This window comes from Eubalaena glacialis, chromosome 11, assembly GCF_028564815.1.
Source record: "Eubalaena glacialis isolate mEubGla1 chromosome 11, mEubGla1.1.hap2.+ XY, whole genome shotgun sequence".
In the NCBI taxonomy this organism is placed as follows: Eukaryota; Metazoa; Chordata; class Mammalia; order Artiodactyla; family Balaenidae; genus Eubalaena; species Eubalaena glacialis.
The window spans coordinates 46,557,855-46,577,323 of NC_083726.1; the positions used below are offsets into that span (position 1 = coordinate 46,557,855).

At 38.6% G+C, this 19,469-nt stretch overlaps 1 long non-coding RNA gene across 1 annotated transcript in view; it reads right to left on the reverse strand.

Moving 5' to 3' along the window:
- Positions 1-19,469, reverse strand: part of LOC133100413 (uncharacterized) — a 133,497-nt gene that overhangs the window by 26,438 nt on the left and 87,590 nt on the right. Inside the window, exon 3 of the long non-coding RNA XR_009702485.1 lies at positions 18,405-18,473. This is a non-coding gene — a long non-coding RNA (uncharacterized LOC133100413). The remainder of the gene's footprint in view (positions 1-18,404; positions 18,474-19,469) is intronic.

A 19,469-nucleotide genomic window follows, 5' to 3' on the forward strand; every position in this document is an offset into this window, starting at 1 on the left:
TGGAGCCTCCAACTATCTGCTTCAGTCTCTAGAGCTCTTAGTTCAAGCAAAAGATATTGAGATAATTTGATTGGTTCACTTTAAATCAACTGTCTATTCCTGTTATGGACAGTTACTTCAGTGTTGGCCAAAGGAGTAAGGTAAATTGAACCTAGTTCTACCTCTTCAGCAGGAACTATGGGGGAAATTTCAAAAAGGATGGTAAATTCAGTAGCCCCACCAAGGGTCAAAGTTCTCTTTGAGTTCTAACATCCCAGGACTCTAAAATAGCATTCACCCCCAAAGCTGTTATTATTTAATGGGCCTCACAGGATGGCTCTCAATTTGACAGATATAAGATCTTTCCATCCAAGCTCTACATTTAAAGGATTTCAGGTATTCTCCACTTTTATTGCAATGTGTTCCTGGAAATTATGTCATAAAGTGGACCAGCATTAAGCAAACTATAAAAATAATAGTACAAGTGGGGATGGTATGCCATCAAGTACATTATAACCATGTGCAGTGCATCAAAGGTCAAATAGATTGGCTTCCCTGTCCTTATCCCCCAAGTCAAAGATACCTGCACAGTAGCAAGCAGAGCAGCTGGAAATTTCCAAGTCTCTCCCCACAGAAACCTGCCCTGATAAATACTTCAAAGACAATGATCATAGAAACTAGTGTATGGTCAGTTAAAATTATGCTTCAAATCTTATAAGTGGGTATGATGTTCTCTACACAATGATTATGCTAAGACCAATATATTGTTAGCATATAACTATATAATTCTAAGCCATGCTGTATGTAAATAATTTTATAGCCTCAAAATTTGACTAAAACTAATATGCAAACTATAATAAATATCAAATACTTAATTTAAATTAATTTTGCTTGCAACCTAGTAATTCAGAAAGACGTAGTGAAATGATTTGAGTAGCCCAGGGCTCCCAAAGAAGCTGCACAATGGAAGTCAAAACTGAGGGTTGTATTTTTTTTCTCTCTCTCTCTCAACAAATTTCAATAAATCTAGCAGAGAAATTCAAAATCATTCTACTGACCTTGGAGATGAACTCAAAGCACTAAACCAGGTGCCCAGTAAAGATTTGTAATGATGCTAATGATAGGGCTTCTCTGAGTAGAAAGCATTTTAAAGGTCAGGAATGACCCACCATTTCTCTCCCTCACTCCTTTCTACTACCAAATTTTATCTACAAGGCCCAGTAACTCAGGCACTCAGAACCAATTGCACCACCAGGAAAGATGAGCCATTCATTCTCACTCTTCCACTTCCTAGCTGACGTTTGTTACCAAGGATCAGCTGCCATAAACAATCACCAGGTCATTAGGGTACTGGAATATCTAGGCTGGGCTAACCACCATCACAAAGAGACCTAAATGAATAAAGTTTTACCAGAGAAATATATTTCTTCTTCTAGTCTACTTCAAACCATAAACCTATACAGGACTCCAACAATTGTAAACTAAAAGATTAGAATTCACAGTACAATTCTAGAAAAATGTCTTTATATTTTTCAATCTCTTGGATTTAATTAAAGTTTAAAAATAAAAAAACAAAAAAAACAAAAAACCAAAAAAAACAAGGAGATGTATTTCTTGCTCACATAACAGGGCCATAGAAGTCCAGTAGGTTGGCTCTCCTACAGAGTCATTGAAGGACCCAGGCTCTTCCAATTTTGTGGCTCTGCCAATACATAGGGACTTATGTTCACCTGCATCCAGCTCTCAGAAGGAGAAAGACAGTGGAGAAGTCTGCATGGAAAGTTTGCATGGAGGAGGCTGGAAAGTGGCACATATTCCTTCAGCTTCATTCATTAGCTAAACTCAACCTCATGACCACACATAACTGCGAAGGAAGCTAGGAAAAATAGTCTAGCTCTATGCCCAGGACAAAGAAACCAACTTCAGTGAACAGCCAGTAGTCTCTGCCACACCCTATCTTTTCAAAAAAAGCTTTAAAATAGGAAAAATGAACTCAGAGACCTAAAATGGCCAAATAAAGAACATAAGTGAGTGATAGGGACCTGATGGGAAGAGTCCAAAACTGGAAAGCATTCCATGTCCCCATATTCAAATCCAGGAGATGGTTGCTCTGAAAAAATGGGGACAGAGTATTGTCAGATTTAATTTTTCAAGAAATGCCAAAAATCTAGGGCAGTTTTTTAAATGTGAATTCTTCCAACATTAAAATATTGGCAACTATTCAATGCTTTAAAAAAATAATATGCAGGTGACACAAATGTTTTTGCATGCCCTGTTTGACCCAAAAGTACATAAACTGCTTTAAAAATTTAACTGGGCTCTAAAAACAAACTATCTTTTTAACAAAAGATACAACTTAGTACCTTGATGCGTGTTTACATAGGCTGAAGCTAACAAAAGGACAAATAAACTTCAGAAGGAAGGCATGAGTATTAGAGAGTATTCATTGTGCTTCCGTGAACTTCATGGGTAGTAAGCACAACCTAATGCAAAGAGACAAAAGGCAGAGACCTTTATAAATCCTAGAAGTAACTAGAAGAAGCATGAGTAGACTCAATCATCCTTCTTAGTTTATTAATTATTTGGAAATTAGACTATGATTTGTTTAATCATTTAACAAATGCTTATTATATGTACCAGATATTGTTAGCTGCTGCAGAGAAAATAGGAATGATTCAGATTAAACTCTTCCCTTGAGGAATTTATATTTTAATAAGGAAACAGTATAAGTACATAATGAGCTATAACATGAGCAAAAGGGCCATAAATGAGTTCTGACTGTAAATTTCAAACAAGGAAGAGATTGTATCTGGCTAGGGATGACTAGAAATGGCTTCATGGAGAAAGTGGCATGCGAAAGCACGTGAAAGTAAGATTTGGATATGTAGAATGGGGAGGTAGAGAGAAAAATAAAAAGCAGAGAGCATTAGCAAAGACATGGAACTGGGAATAGTAAAGATGGTGTGGGAGGGTGGTGGGTTAGATGGAAAATGAGGTACATAAAGGCAAATAAACTCTATAATAGTTTAATCATTTATTCCTTAATAATTATTAACACCCTTGAAGCTCATCAGTGGAGATATTTCCCTCTCAACAAGACAAATCTTCTATGACAAAACTGATGCCCATGGTTTATAGAAAATATGTAAAATGTTATTGATCTAAATTTTAGTGACATCAAAACCATGTTATTTACAATTGTTACTTGTTTTCAAGTCTTCTTAAATCCAGTATTTGTCTGATTTACTCATGACATATCCTGCACCAGGTCCAAGTACTGTCATGAACTTCCTGTACCAGAAATCTGCAATAAGTCAGGACCTGACCTTTCTGGTTACAAGCTGCTTTTATTACATCAGTCACCTCCCATTCAGATTTCCAATAGGTGACATTTGCATGGTTCCATCTGTCTAATTTGTCTCTTCTCAAGGCCATATTGCTTCAGCGACATTTGGGAACCTTCCAAATTGTGGCTTCTATATATCTTCAGTTGGTAGAAATTACGTCTGTAGTCAATTTCTCATGATAAGTAGTCTCAAAGATATTTCCTTTGTTCATTTTAAAGAAATATTTGTATATTTCTTGCCCTGGATTTGTATTTTATATTTGTTTTTGCAGTTCAGACAAATCTGTTCTCAAGTCAATTTAACAATACTGGCCAGATACATTATAATATCTTCTACTGGGGTTATAAATATCCTGGACAAGTAGCTAGAAGTAGTAACTTTTTAAACTGATGTTGAAGTGTGATCTGTTTTCCAGGTGCATAAGCTTTCTTATCAGCCATTCTGAAACCACTCCACTCAGAAAGATAACTACCTCTGTTTTAATATTCCTCAATTTTCATCTCTTATCAAATCTTGTATCAGACCCACAGGCTACACTAATTTTGTTCCCCTCTGTTGCTGAGATGTTTCTATTTACAACAGTTATAAGAGTAAGCACCTTTATATTATTAGCTTTATTTGCCTGGTCTATTGGGCAAGACTTTTTAAAATCAGTTTTTATCGTTTTTAAATCAGTTTTTATATTTTTTATATATTAATTATTATACCTTTTGGCATTTTAAATTTGGGGCTTGATATTATCAATGCTGTTGCCATTACTCTTATTTTAAATATTATTATTTATGATAGCAATATATTATCTGAAGATTCACTATCTGAGCCTGAATTTCCTAATCACAGTACAGTATTCTACTTACAGCACCATTCTGCTAAACTAAGCCAAAATAAATACTTCTCCTATGTATTTTTCAACTTAGAAGCATAAGCTATCTAACTTAAAAAGTTTCTGGATCAAGTCAGTGAGGCAAATTTATCAAAGCAAGGGCACAAACATTTCAATTAATGGTGCTTAACATCATTAAAATTGCTCATTTTCTGAAATGGATGTTAACAACCATCCTCAAAAAACTATTTAACACTTTTCATTTATATATTTGGCAATTATAGCCCCCAGACTTATCCCTCAAAGCATCTCTGTTTTTTCCTTTGCAAAAGAAAACAGTGGTCTTTTCCCCTGTCAATGACTGGAGTATATATCTTGAAGCTTACTTTAACAAAATTCAGTATGGAGTAAGGTTAGAACACAGTTCTAAGTATTCCTTTGTTTATGTTTATTTTCCTTTCATAGGCCTAGAAGTCATGATTGCTGGTTGATGATAGTTAATCATTTTACACATTTGGGGCACAGTTCAATAACTGAAGTTTCAGGCAGCTATGCAGTATAAAATATTCATTTTTTAAAAGAGAAAAAATCTTTTCATTGTCTAAGCCCACACCTCATCGTGGCATCCTATAAACCTAGTTTTGTAGAAAACATTTTGGCATTTAGTCTTTATTACACATGTGTAGAATTTATAATGTATCTTTAACCTATGATAATATTTATAGAATTTCATAATTTTATTCCTATTGGTCATAGTTTTGCTAGACTGTGATTTGGAGCATTTTTATCGTAGCTATTTATTTCCTCTTCTAAATGCCTGTGTTTTGTATACATTCCTAGATAAATGCCACTGAATGACCTGAACTGATTAGGCCTCTTGGTAGCAGGTTTCCAGGTACAATGTGTATTTGCCAAGCTGTATTTATAAAATCAAGTCTCAAATTTACCTCATCTCATATTTTTTAAGCTAACATACAATATTGTAGAATTGTTGCAAGTGGAAACCTTCTGTGTTCGGTACTTTTGAAAGAACTATAAATATAAGCAATCCAATTTAGCAATGATAAATGCTGCCTTCCAAATTCCAATCATATCTGTTCTTAGTTATAGCAATTTCCAATAAAAAAAAAAAACTTGGGTGATGCTCAGACACATATCATTTTTAAGACTTAGAAATAAAGACCTGGACTAAGACCAGTCACTTGAATTGTGGGAATATCCATTCCAAGAGTATCTTTTATTGTTATCACCACTCACTTGTCACCATGATGTATTGGACTGTCCAACCTTCCTTACCACTGGAAAAAAAACTTTTTATTTTCCATTATTTATCTTGTTCTTCTTGCATGCTTTCTGCCTCTCTGTAAGGTATTTTTCAACTCATTCTTTTAAATAAATCCATAAGAACCTTGGTATCAAAATACCAAAATGACCATTTGGGTTTTGCTACTATCATTTCCTTTGAATGAGACATAACTCTCTTGAAAGTAAAGTTTTCAAAGTTCCTTTATGTTTCATGAAATAAATGGAATAGGACAGGAAATTTTCAAACAAGTTAATGACCACTTTTCATTTAACGACTCAATCTCAATTGCTGTATTTTTTCCATTCTAAGATGACATTGGCTGTGCATGCATCATAAGTTTAATAACAGCTCTTTAGAAAAAAACATACCACTATACTAATGCACACAATTGATTTTAACTAACTGAGGACAGCTTATATTTACTCACAGAAATACATATCACTTGCTTTTTGAGAATCTTGGTGTGGTAGATGCAGAGATGAACCGTCCAGAAGGACTTGCTACCCAGGTACGGGGAGGGTGTCAGCAGACAGCCTCCAACTGTCAGCTCCTTTAGGGTCTGCCTCAACTGCAGAGTCACTCAGCCTGACTGAAGCCAGCCTTCTCAGGCCAGCCATATTTCACACAGAGCGAGAGTACAGAGCATAGGCCGTTTGAGGCAGACCCAGGACACTCTGATAGGCAATACGCTGTTAGTTCACACCCTCAGGAGCTCCCTGGGTGAAATCTGAAACTGGCCTCCATGCACCAAGGGCAAGGAGAGACCCAAGAAAGAGGCAGACCACCCTAGACTGGTAGCTGGCAAGTTTAACAAACAAGGGAACTTACGTACAAGGCTTGTCTTGAACGGCCACAAGGTGAGTAGACCTCTGTGCCTGTCCACCAGAATCTTCAAAGTTGATACAGAGGCCTTAACTGGGTTCAAGCACATGTACTGTCTATTCTAGATGGTTTCAACAACACATTGCTCTCTCTAGGCTACATCTCTGAAAATGGCTTTCACTTGGGAATGGTGGGCAGAACATACATTCCAAGGACAGGAGGGAGTAGGGAGCCTTGGGTCACCTGGGTCCAGCTTGCATAGGTCAACTAGTGGTCACATCCTCTCCATAAGCTCCTCCAACACTCCACCCCTCGGGACCGGCTCTTATAATCTTATAAGCCCCCTCTTCTATTGATACAACATGTCCTGAGCAGTCAGCAAGGGGTTCCACCAGCATGGAAGTGGTTGCATTGGAGGGAGATGGCATAGTAACCATATAGGCACATGCAAGAGAAAACACAGACTAGGATAATGATTCCCAACGTAAGTGACAATTTTTCCCACCAACAGCCCCATGATCTGATTTATTAAGTCCCTTACATTGGCGGTCGGGTCATTCAGAGGGTTCCGTTGTGTCCTCACATGATTTAATAAAGATGATATATTAGCAAACTCATCAGATATGACCCCCCAACATTCTGTTTGGATAATGACACAGGTTCCTCCTTGCAAGAAGTAATAATATCAAAGGCCCACCCTATTTTATAGGACAGCTTTCCTCAATAGAGACATATCAGTGTTCAGTAAAGACAGGCTTTCCTGACTATCACTTGAGGCTTGCTGGGTGCATGTAGCAAGGGCTTCTATGTGTGCTATAATGTCCTCCAGGCCAGTCGAGGGGACAAAGACAGTGGCCAAATGGTCGTACCAGTGGAAATCAGAACATGCCCATCTGGTCCTGAGAAAAGGAAGGTTGGCAATTTTTGTTTCTGTGGGACAGATTCTCCCCTGTGCCCAGGAAAACCCAAGGTGCAGCAGCCCAACCAGCCAAGTGGAAGATTTGTGCCACATAACCATTGGGTCCCATTCAAGGCTACCCGACAAATACCTGGGTGGTGCAACCATCAGTGCCAAACCAGTCACAATCCTTTAATCTGCAGAATGTAAAAGAAGGCCTATTTCCATTGATATCCATCCCATATTCCTGGTACAGCTGGGTTGGTTCTATTTGGAGCGGTTTTTCTGTTCCCAACATAGGCGTACCTAGGAGCTCAAACATCCATAATCTGGTGTGAGCCACGTGAACCCATCCCACATCTGAGTGTAGCCACACCCATGGCTCTAATGGGGGTATTTTTAGGACCCTTCAAGTCAGCAGTTTGATGGGTTGCCTGTGTAGTTTGATTGACAGAAAAAGAATACCCATGCTCAGTGTCATTGATACTGTGTGCTACAGGCCAGGTTTCTAGATGAGTATTGATAATATCAGATGAATTGAGAGTACCAGACCTAATTTGTTCTTCCTTAATGTACTGCTTTATTCCCTACCTGAAGTGGTGATACCTAGTAATAGCAAAGGGAAATATGGTAATATTACAGTAGCGAACCTAATGGACGTGATCTTAATGAAACGTCAAAGTTAACATAACCAATAATGAGACAAACTAACATCCTGTCCCTTCTGATATGAAGCACCAAGAAGGACACAAGATCATTATGTAGTATTCTTGCAAAAAGAAAGCCTTACTTTAATCATAAGGAAATATCACACAAACTCAAAATGAAAGACATTCTTTAAAACAACTGCTCCGTACTCTTCAAAAAATCAGCCATGCTAAAAATAGCTAAGGAAGAGTTCCAGATTAAAGAAAAGCAAAGGCATTGAGTGTGTAAGTTCCTTGTATATTTTGGATATTAACTTTCTACCAGATATATGGTTTGCAAATATTTTCTCCCACTTTGTAGGTTGCCTTTTCATTTTGTTGATTATTTCCTACGCCATGCAGAAGCTTTTTAGTTTTACATGATCCCACTTGTCTATGTTTGCTTTTGTTGCCTGTGATTTTGGTGTCATATCCAAGAAATCATTGCCAAGGTGAATGAATGTTCAGGAGCTTTTCTAGGAGTTTTACAGTTTCAAGTCTTCACTTAAATATTTAATCCATATTTGAGTTCATTTTTGTGGATGGAGTATGATAAGGGTCCAATTCCATTAATCTGCATGTGGATATCCAGTTTTCAGGAAAAAATAATAGGTGTGCATGAGCACAGAGAGAGAAGCAAATGTAGCAAAATGGAAACAATTATTGAATCTGCATGATGTGTATAAAGGGTATATGGGCGTTTTTTTGTACTATTCTTGTAAGTCCTTAAGTTTATAATTATTTCATAATAAAAAGTTATTTAAATCTCAATGAAGTATTGAATCACCTCAGTATGACCACAGGGTTATAATAGAATGACAGCACATACAGGAACAATGTGGATGGGATGATAGGTTAGGTCCTTAAAGGAAAGTGCTGGAGAGACAATAATAAGAGTGTCCTATGTTCTAGGTTTTGCAAACTTTCCTATTTAGTTAAACTCATATTTGCATAGTTTTCCTTATATGAATTCTGCATCGTGGGAAGTTGTACCATTTCTCTTTAATGTCAGTTAAAATCTTTAGTTAAATAAGTGGTGAGCACCTGAATGATAATCCTTTATACCCGTTATCAGGTCACACCAACCTCTCTTAGCTTTCAGTTTCAGGTCAATCTGGCTACAAAGTCATACCATTTCCATCTTACCTGATTCTGCCCAACTGTGGCACCAGAATAATGACTGCAAATGGCATTGGGACCCCTAAACATGTATTTCTAATTACTAATACTTTAAGATATTATTTACTTATTTAACTAAGTATTATAGAGACAATAAAAGAAACAGTTCAAATAACTTATTTTGGAATGAACTACTTATAGTTCACTAGTCAGGAGCCTAAATATAAATTTGAAAGTAAAAATTTTAAATGTAATACAATAACAAAAGATAATACTCTGATATAGCCTGAGTGTGTTGCTGCAGTTGACAAGTAATCTCATTTCACTAGACCAAGTAGACCATGCTGGAAAATTTGTTGTTACACATAAAAGAGATCTACAGCCAAATATGTTTGAAAAATGTTGGGTAAAACCAACACTAAACAGGTTCTGGTAATAAGCTGATCTACACTGTGCATCTTTAAGAAGCAGCTAGCCTCTAGAGCATCCAGTAAGCGTATTTGACAATGGAACCTTTTGTGTGTGTGTGAAGCATCTTGTGGGACTTAGGATGCCACAGTATGATGTCAGGTTTGGTTCTACTCCACGTCACTCTGTCCTTTCATGTTCTGGACTGCTAACCTCCTTTCCTACTCCCACCTCCCATTCTTATCTGTGTCCCTCTCTCATGAATACCAGTCAGTGTCATGTTAGCCACACCCTTGAATCTACTGGAATACAATAATTGCATAGCTCTATGCAGCCGAGTCAGCGTAATGCTCTAGAGTCAGGCAGACCTGAAGCCTGGCTCCACCAGTCCCCAACTGTGTGACCTTAGGTGGGTTACGTGACCTGAACCTCAGTTCCCCCATATTTAAGATGAGAAAATTAAAATAGTATCTTATGCAGTTGCTGGAAATTTTAATGACATAATACTCGTCAAAAGCTTAGCATTGTGTCTGACATGTAATAAGTTTGTTCAATAAATGTTCACCCTCACGAAGGGTTGTCAGTCTTTACGTCTGTAATCACGCAAAGGTCAGTACATTACCTGTACTTCAACTGAACCAAATATTTCTATTCTCTTTGCTACTAAATGAATGAATGAAATACCAAGACACTGGCAATGAGGCTCTCTGTGTATAACAGAGATATCCCCTCCTCTCTCTCTGCCTTTCTTAGAAAAGACCCATGTGCCCTGACCCTGCCCAATGGTAGAGATACAGTGTGTCCTTCCCACCCCCTTTGCTCTACCAATGTCCAGGGCCCTCTTGTGGCTTAAGAGTATAAATGGGTGTTGCATCCTCACAGGGTAGCTGAACAGTGGCTATGAGAAGACTAAACATTCACACAGGATATCACTCCCACTCACTTGATGACTCTGAATATGGGCAGCCTAAGGTCTCACATTCTGAACAACTAGAAAATTGGTAAACAAGTGGTCAGACATGAGCAGGGTAATAGTATGACTCAGACACAGGACAATCAGTAGGCGAGATCTTGGAAGACATAAGCCATGTAATTCTTAGTCACTCTGGACACCCTCTTCTGGTAAGCTGTCCCAAGGCAGTGGATCTGTGTTGCTTCTCTGGCCCTGCTCAGCTCTGGAGCATGAGAGAGGTCCCTCTCATTGGTCCTCCTCTCAGACCATTTACTCAGCAACTTCTGTGCAGAAAAACTAGTAGTATGAGCACAGTCCGAGAATGGGGCCTAGGCATCTGGACTGTCACACCACATTCTACTCTTCTCTGTTTTTGTCTCACCTCTCTTCCCTAACCTGAGATAATTTGGGGGGCCTGCTAGCCAAATGGAGACTTTATGAAAGTTAGGAAAAGGCCCTTTCCTCATGATGCTTCCCTGTCATCTATCAGAAAACTATCCAGTAATGTTTTAAATCTAAGCCATGTTAATAGAGCAGCCCTTGCATTTGCACAAAGCAGACAGGCTCATTTGTAAGCAGAGGCCCTGGGTCTTGTCTCCTCTTCTTTAAACTCCTAGACCAACAAAATTAATCCCATTCTTTTAATCTTGGACATTGGATAAGGCCTCTTTCTCCAAAGTTGCCTTCTCTAAATCCCTAACCTTCTCTTCGAAGGGAGTCTACCTTTGGTGGTTTAGAGGTGAAAAGGGGAATGGAGGCAAAACAAACACAAGTTAACTTATATCAAATAATTCTGATAATATGTTCTCTGAACAGTGCCTGTAAACCCTGCTAAAACATGCTGCCATTGTTGAGATGGAAGAGGTTCTACTGACTTCCCTAGCTTTAGGGAGAAACAATAACTTCTCAGTTGAGTGGTAGCTGGAGGATTCTTCCCATTACTCAGAAGCTCCTAGGCTGGATTCAGCTTCCTGAGCATCTATATAGCACCCTGTCTCCCATTATCAAAAGTTACTCTCCTGCCTGCTCTGAGTTTTGCTATTTAGCTATTTATTCAAAAGAAAGAGAAAGAAATTACAGAGACAAGCATTCATATATGAGGCAGATTTACATTTTAGAGTGTTCACATGAAAAATAAAATAGCTACTACATGCAAACAGGATCAGTGATTCTCAAAGTGGTCTCCAAACTAGCAGCCCCAGTATCACTTGAACACTTGTTACAAGTGCAAATTCTTGGGCTTCACCCCAGACCTATCGTATCAGAAACTCTGGGGATGAGGCCAAGCAATCCATGGTTGAAAAACCACTCCAGGTGATCCTGATGTTTGCTCAAGTTTGAGAACCACTGCTCTAAATACCAGACCAATGAAAGTCATATCAAAGATTAAAAAGAATTCTTCACTCCACCAACAAATGAGATTTAACAACAGTCAGCTATTCCCACATCAGTTAACCATAGGGACTGATTTCGTCTTCTTCAGGCTCTCTCTCTAACCTCCCCAGGTGTGCCCTGGTTGGCTCTTGAGGACTCAAGACTTACTTTCCAGTTTTCACGCAAGGTCAAGAACTTTGTCCTGAAAGCCAGTTCACAGGACCACACATCAATTTCCTACTGCTCCCATCACTGAAGTGGGACCCTGATTCTCAAATTCTTGTTACTTACTTCAGGATTCGTGACTTTAAGAACCCTAGGGGTGGGATAGGGAGGGTGAGAGGGAGGGAGATGCAAGAGGGAAAAGATATGGGAACATATGTATATGTATAACTGATTCACTTTGTTATAAAGCAGAAACTAACACACCATTGTAAAGCAATTATACTCCAATAAAGATGTTAAAAAAAAAAAAAAAAAAAGAACCCTAGCACTAAACAAGTCTCCATATTGTAACCCACTCTGGGATATAATGCCTCAAACACCTTATGCCAGTTTGCATTAGAGTTGAGCCTACAACCAGACTAAATATTCTGGTTGACCAACTCCTGCCCCCATCTCATTCCTTTCCCTATTTAGTGCTATTTCTGTCCATTTGCCCAACAGAAGTTGCCAGGTTGCCACATAAACTAAACCTGGTATATCATTTTGACTTGTCTGCTTTTTCCTATTTCCTAAAATCCAGCCCCCATGACCAAATGATTCCACTAAACGAGTGGTTGCCAATCATCACTGCTATAGACTGCAATGTGTCCCCCCAAAATATATATGGTGAAGCTCTAACCCTGCAATGTGACTGTATTTAAAGATAAGCCTTTAAGGAGGTAATTAAGGTTAAGCAAGGTCATAAGGGTGGGGCCCTAATCTGATTGGATTGGTATCCATATAAGGAGAGGAAGAGACACCAGAGATTCTTTTTCAACTCAAGTGTACAGAAGAAGGTTGAGGGAAGATATAGTGAGAAGGTGGCCATCTAACAAGCCAGGAAAGAGAGGCCTCATTGGAAACCAACCCTGATGGCACCTTGATTTTGGATTTCTACCCTCCAGAATTATGAGAAAATAAATTCCTGTCGCATAAGCCACCTGGTCTGTGATATTTTATTATGGCAGCCTGATCAGACTAATACAATCATCTGGGGGAGGTTTTGAAAATTACACATCCCTAAAAGAATGATTTGATTTGTTTGAGGTATGGTCCTCACATTTTCACTTTTTAGAATCTTCCAAGATTATTGCATGTGCAGCCAAGGTTGAGAACCACTGGGGCTGTCCCTGCTTTGTAAAATTGAATACTTAGGCCTATTTTTTAAAGTCTGTCCCATTAACATAATTTGAAATGATATCTTTAGATTTAGACATATCTGTATATCTGTTTTCCTATTCAAGGAATCCCCAAATAGATAAGGAAGACACGGTTATAGCTTGCCAGCTTGAATAACAGAATATAAACTGAGCTTGAAATTAAGATAACTTTAGAATAAATCAGTCAAAGATTTTTATTGTAATGAATTATTAAAGATATCGTATTTTTCTGTTGGAAATAACTTTCAAAGAAAGAAACAAAATAAGTAAAGAAACATTTAACAACCCTGTAAACAAGACAGGGTCCTAACCTGAGAGCACAACATTTGAGAAACACTGTCTAAATTTGTACTAAATTAAAAGAAGTTGCCAGTAATCTACATAATTCACCTTCTCAAGAGTATAGTACAGTCTGGTTGAAGGTAAGTGTAAATTTTTCTGAAAAAAAAAAAAATTCCACTAATATCTCCAAATTGGAGGGAAATATATTCTACAGGGTTCCGCTGCAGAAAATAAAATCCACTCTAGTTACTTGAAGCGGAACAGGATTTGATGAAGGAAATTAAGTTCTTACAAAATTGTTGGAAGATCAGTAGAAATGGGGTTGAAACTGGACAGCTCCCAAAGCCAAACAGCTTCTGCTATGATCAGGAAAGCTGATTCTGCAGGAACCTGCTGAATCAGGGAGCCACATTCTGAATTAAGAAGCTTTAACAGATGACCCCAGAACCATGCAACCTCTGTCATTCTCTATCCATACAAACAAAAATGGATGCCCTACATCCTGCCTCTTTACCCGTGTGACTCAATCACTAATCAATGTATCATAAAAATGCTTCTGCTTGATGTATCTAAATCATGTCCAGAACCCTACCTACAAGGGAGGCTAGGAAATGTGGTCTTTAAGTTTTTCAGCCTTTGATTCTAGAAGAAGATTGGAATATTTGTTTATAAAGCTACTTTCTATATACTTGGCATCAATATACAACCTATTTTCCATACTTGTATTTCCAAACAACAAAACAACCTCCACAACATGACTATCAGGTACAGTTTTCTAGCTGTAGATAAGTAGTCATAGGAGGCATTCAAGAGGATTACTAGCGTTCCAGGCATATTCATCTCTCTCTTTCCCCCTTGATAATTAGGATCAATTATGGCAGATAAAACAAGATTAGTCTCCTTTTCCTAAAATGGCCAGTTGATGGTCTCATATTCCAATTAAATTCTTGTATCTGCTGGAGGATGCAATCCTCTCTTAGATATAAGAGCTCTAACCTAGGAGAGCCCCAAATTTCAGCAACAAGAAGCAAAATTTTCTAAGTAGGTCATTCGGTACTACATTGGTGTAATAGTAAGAGATACCATTCCCTAGTCTCTTACTCTGTTTTCAGACCCTATTATTCCAGCTATGAGAGAAATATGTTGGTCAGAGTTTCAGAGTAAGTACCACATCTATAAGGCAGCATTCCAATCTCACAAGGTGTTATTTCTTAGGTGCTGCCATTACTGAGCTTTCAGTGGTTCATTCCACCATTTCTTAAGGACAACTGCTTCTGAATGGATATTACCATTTAATCTCCTAAGTATGAACATGATGCCTTATTTCTTTTGCTTTAAAATTAGTTCTTTAATCAGAAAAAGTATTGTGTTGGATACAGTGAATAGCTATTTAGTTAGTCCTCAGATGTTTGCTGGCAGAAACACAGTAAGCAGAGAAGGCAAATCCAAATCCAGATTGAGTAATCCATTTCCAGTGAGGAAAATCACTGATCTCTCCATGATGGAAGTGGCTTAATATAATCTAACTATCACCTGGGCATTATTCTGTTGCTGGTAGCTTGGACACTTAGTTGCATCTCAAGTATAGTGGAAGAAAATTCATGTCATTGAGCTGATGTAGAACCTCCATCAGTGCTACCACAACCACTTTGTTCTTTAACCCAATGAGCAAACACTGGAGTGGCTGGAGAAAGATTACCTTTGTCATACACTGAGTGACCATGATGTTCACATGATTTTGAGAACCTGCTCTCCAAAAGTGGGAGTCATAAATAACACATGACTCAGGATAAATAAGATACAGTACATAAGTTCTGGAGATCTACTGTAAGACTAGTACCTATAGCTATCAATACTGTATAATTTGTACCGTATACTTTGTATGCTTTATATACTTATGAGTAGAGGAACTCTATAGTGAGATGAAGAAGAAAAACAAACAAAACACAAAAAAAGAGAGAACCCTTTTTTATACCTCACTGTGTTCTTTGGTTTTGTATCTTTTCTTTAAATTTCTACCATTGATTCTTGTGTTCCAAAGATTGTACATTTTTCCTTTTTTTTTTAAGTGTGGTAAAAAAAAAAAGTGCAAAATAAAGTAGTAGATAAGAACATATTAAGTATGTGTTCTCAATACACTTTTTTTTTTTTTTTGGCTGCATCGGGTCTTTAGTTGCAGCATGCAGGATCTTTCATTGCGGTGTGCAGGCTCTTCGCTGCAGCGCACAGGCTTGTCTCTAGTTGTGGTGTGTGCTTGCAGGTTTTCTCCCTCTAGTTGTGGCACGAAGGCTCCAGAGCATGTGGGCTCTGTAGTTTGCGGCATGCAGGGCTCTCTAGTTGAGGCACGTGGGCTCAGTAGTTGTGGCGTTCAGGCTTAGTTGCCCCACAGCATGTGGGATCTTAGTTCCCCAACCAGGGATCGAACCCGCATCCCCTGCCTTGCAGGAAGGATTCTTTACCACTGGACCACCAGGGAAGTCCCTTAATACACTTTTTACACTTAAACTTGCTAAGAAATAGACCTCATATTAAGTATTCTTACCACAAAATAGTAATGATGATGACAATGATGATGATGATGATGATAAAGGGGGTGGGAGGAAACTTTGCAAGGTGATGAATATGTTTTGGGGAAGTGATGGTGGTAATGCCTTCACAGTGTATATTTACCCCCAAACTCATCAAGTTATACACATTAAATATGTACAGCTTTTTACATATCAATCATACCTTAATAAAGTGTGTGTTTTTTTTAAGGAAAAAAAAAAAGAACACATGACTCAGCCTCTGGGTCTATCTGAAAGGTTCATCAACTTATCTCTTCTTCAAACCTCCTTGTCAAAAATCCTCCAATCTTGTATTTCCCAACCCAGTAGCCACTGGCCGTTGCCCATGAATCAAAATGTATACTACATTCAGCCATCTTTCACTCTGGACAAGGTACACCACTAGAACATAGGGTCTGCCCATTGGGAGGATTTCCTTCCCCCCCCGTCTTTCGATAATATCCTGTGCAAAGCTGTGATGTTTCAGCAGTCAGCCCACTTCCAGCTTAGGCCACATATCATGAGGAACCATCCATAAACAGACTTGAATTTTTTTCTTTCTCAGGTTATATGGAACTTCCCATGAGGTCCTGGGGCTGGGTTGAGGGAAGAATGGAGTAGAAAGACTTACACAAACCTTATGGCATATATTATACTTCCACGTGATAATAGAGTGCTGCTAGACATGCCCTAATTTATGATTTAGCAAATCAGACACCACTCAGTTTTATGAGAAGCATGAATTCAGCACTCAGTCTGTGTGTATATCTGTGTCCTCCAGTTATATATTCAGTCTCTGCTAGAGTCTAATAGCACACCAAGAGCTGTTTCTCAAAAGGAGAATAGCTACTTGCCAAAGAGAATGTGGCATGTTTGGATTCTGCTACGTATTGAATATATTGAACATATATGAATATACATGTAGTTATACATATTATATATATTAATTTATTTTATACAAATTCTATACTCAGGAATTGGAAAAAAACACAATACATACACATGGACCTACCAAAAAAACTCTGCGGTGGACATTGACCAAAACCCTGTTTATCACTAGAATCTGTAAGTCCCCACTCTGACCAGTAAACCATAGTGGTGACTGGGTCCCCATGGATTAGTGCTATCTCAAAACCAGTATCAATAATCACTGAAAGGTCCAGTATCTTTCTTTACCCCATAAAATATTCCTTTGTTATCAGCAATGGGAGGAAGATTTACAGTATGTACTTGTGATGTTTTGGTAGTCTTTCTTCAAGAATACTGATCATTGGTTGACTGAAAATTTGTATTTAATGGTGGTCCAGGATGAGTAAAGATCCCAGAAATTTCTTGTTATAATAAAGAAGGAGGAATCCAAAGTTGCAGAGAGAGCAAACAACGATGCTCTTTCACTCAAAAGGCTCTGGGTCTATGTACTCACTTAGGTCTGGGAATTGGTAGGGAGGCCGTGATTACCATGGGGTCTCAAGTCAGGCCTCTGTTCCCAGACCTTGAGTTTTTAGTGAGCTGCCCATCTATTTCATTCCTAGGGCCCCAAGATCAGTAAGTCACCACTAAAAATCTCTGCCATCAAACCACTTCTACCTACTGAGATAACCATGCTCAGCCATTCTGGCATAGTTAATGCCACACTGGCCTCTGCTACATAAAATTCCATCATTCCCACTAAAGTAGGGATTCTGATTGAATGGCATGTTCTGTCTTCAGTTTCAACCTATAGAGAACGGCCATGGCTATCTCACATCGATGAATTTATCAATGATCTGAGTCATCTTGAGAGACATAGTTAGGGGCAGTCGAGTTGATCACACACGTTAAATCCATTCTAACATTCCTAATTCCCTAATACTTGAATTTCTTCTTTGTCATGATACTAAGGAATTTCTGGCATCTCAATTTTATTAACTTAAGCCACCATTAATTCTAGGAGTCAATCAGCCATCAGACCACAGAAACACTCTCAGATGCTCAGACTACACACTGAATCCCAAATCTCTGGTAATTGTGTCCATACCAATAAATTCACCCCATCACAGCATTGGTCTAGTATCTTCAAAATCTATTTACCACAAATAATCCCCAGCTTTTGGCTGTTATAAATATATTAGCAAAATCATTTAACTCCTTTTGCTTGTAAGCCTTTTCCTCTAGGGCTTGATGCTGCAATTGTTCCCTAGGACATGCAGAGATCTGATCTGGCCATAAGTGTGGAAGCAATAAGGGTAGGGAGGGTGCTACAAGAAGAGAACTGATATTTCTTTGCAAGGGACTTGCCTCACAAAAGGCTGTTACAGGGTCTTCAAGCAAAGCAAGGTCAACGTCATTAGGCAACAGAGGAGCAATAGAGGACTTGGTGAGGTTTGGGGTACAGAGTATACAGATTTATCCAAGTCTTTCTAAATGATATCATTTCAGTGATGGGGTCCAACTTTTTTTCTGAGTCAATGTTTTCAATTTTGTGAAAAATAAATGGAAAAACTGTCAAGTCAACCTACCTTATAATTCAACAAACAATCCACAGCATCAGACTTTCCATCTGATTTCCATCTAAATTAGTCTTGAGGCTACAAAAGATGAGAGATTCTTTAAGGACAGTTGTAAAAATTCTTTGATTCTCAGATGCTTTCTAGGGCTGAGAATGTAAAATATTGAGCCTACCTTTTTCTCATAGCTCACCAGCACAATTTAGAAAAAAACAAAACAACCCACTCCCAAGTCTTTTTCTTCCTCACGTCCTCCATAGTGGTCTATCACAGTGGATGACCAGAGGTAATAACTTAAGTAACTGCTCATTCTGTGCTGCAAGTGCCTTTAAACAAAATCAAGTCCATTTCTTTCCTGTTTTATTGTCTATAACCACTTCTGGTACTAATTACTCAGGTTATCACTCAGGTCTCAGCCGCATACAACAGAATCCACTTTAACCAGTGTAAGCAGAAAGTCTTTATTATAGGGAACTATGTGCTCCCATAAATTTTATAGAGGTAGAGGAGCAGGATTCAGGCTCATATCCCAGGACCGACCCCTAGCCCTTAAAACCACTCTGCCTCTGCTGTGATTGAGAAAGTGACCACCACCACTACAGAAAGGTAACAGATCAACAGTCCATTTGTACTACTGATGACTGCAAAACCATACTATCTCTGACATGACTGAGGACACTGCCACCACAGGACACATGGACACCCTGGGAACACAGTGGCACCACCCCGTGACAGGAAGCAGCTGATAGGAAAACCATCTGCCACATTAGGGGGTCACCCTCTCAGATGCTAGCTCCAGAACCGTGTCACCTCTCCCCACAACCTCTGCCCTCACACTCTCCCTCTCCTGCCTGTGTTCACTTTTTAATCAAAGTCTCATGCAATAGCATCTCACTGATGAAACATAAGTCCTATCTAAAACTGACTTCTGGAGATCTGGGAATGCAGTGTTCGCATACTACGAAGGATTTAGGGTGGATGATGAGTTAGCCATTAACACTTGTAGCTTCTCCTTTCACTGTGTATCAGAAAAAGTTCAAAATCGTAACGATAGGCCTAGAAAAGACACCACAGTTT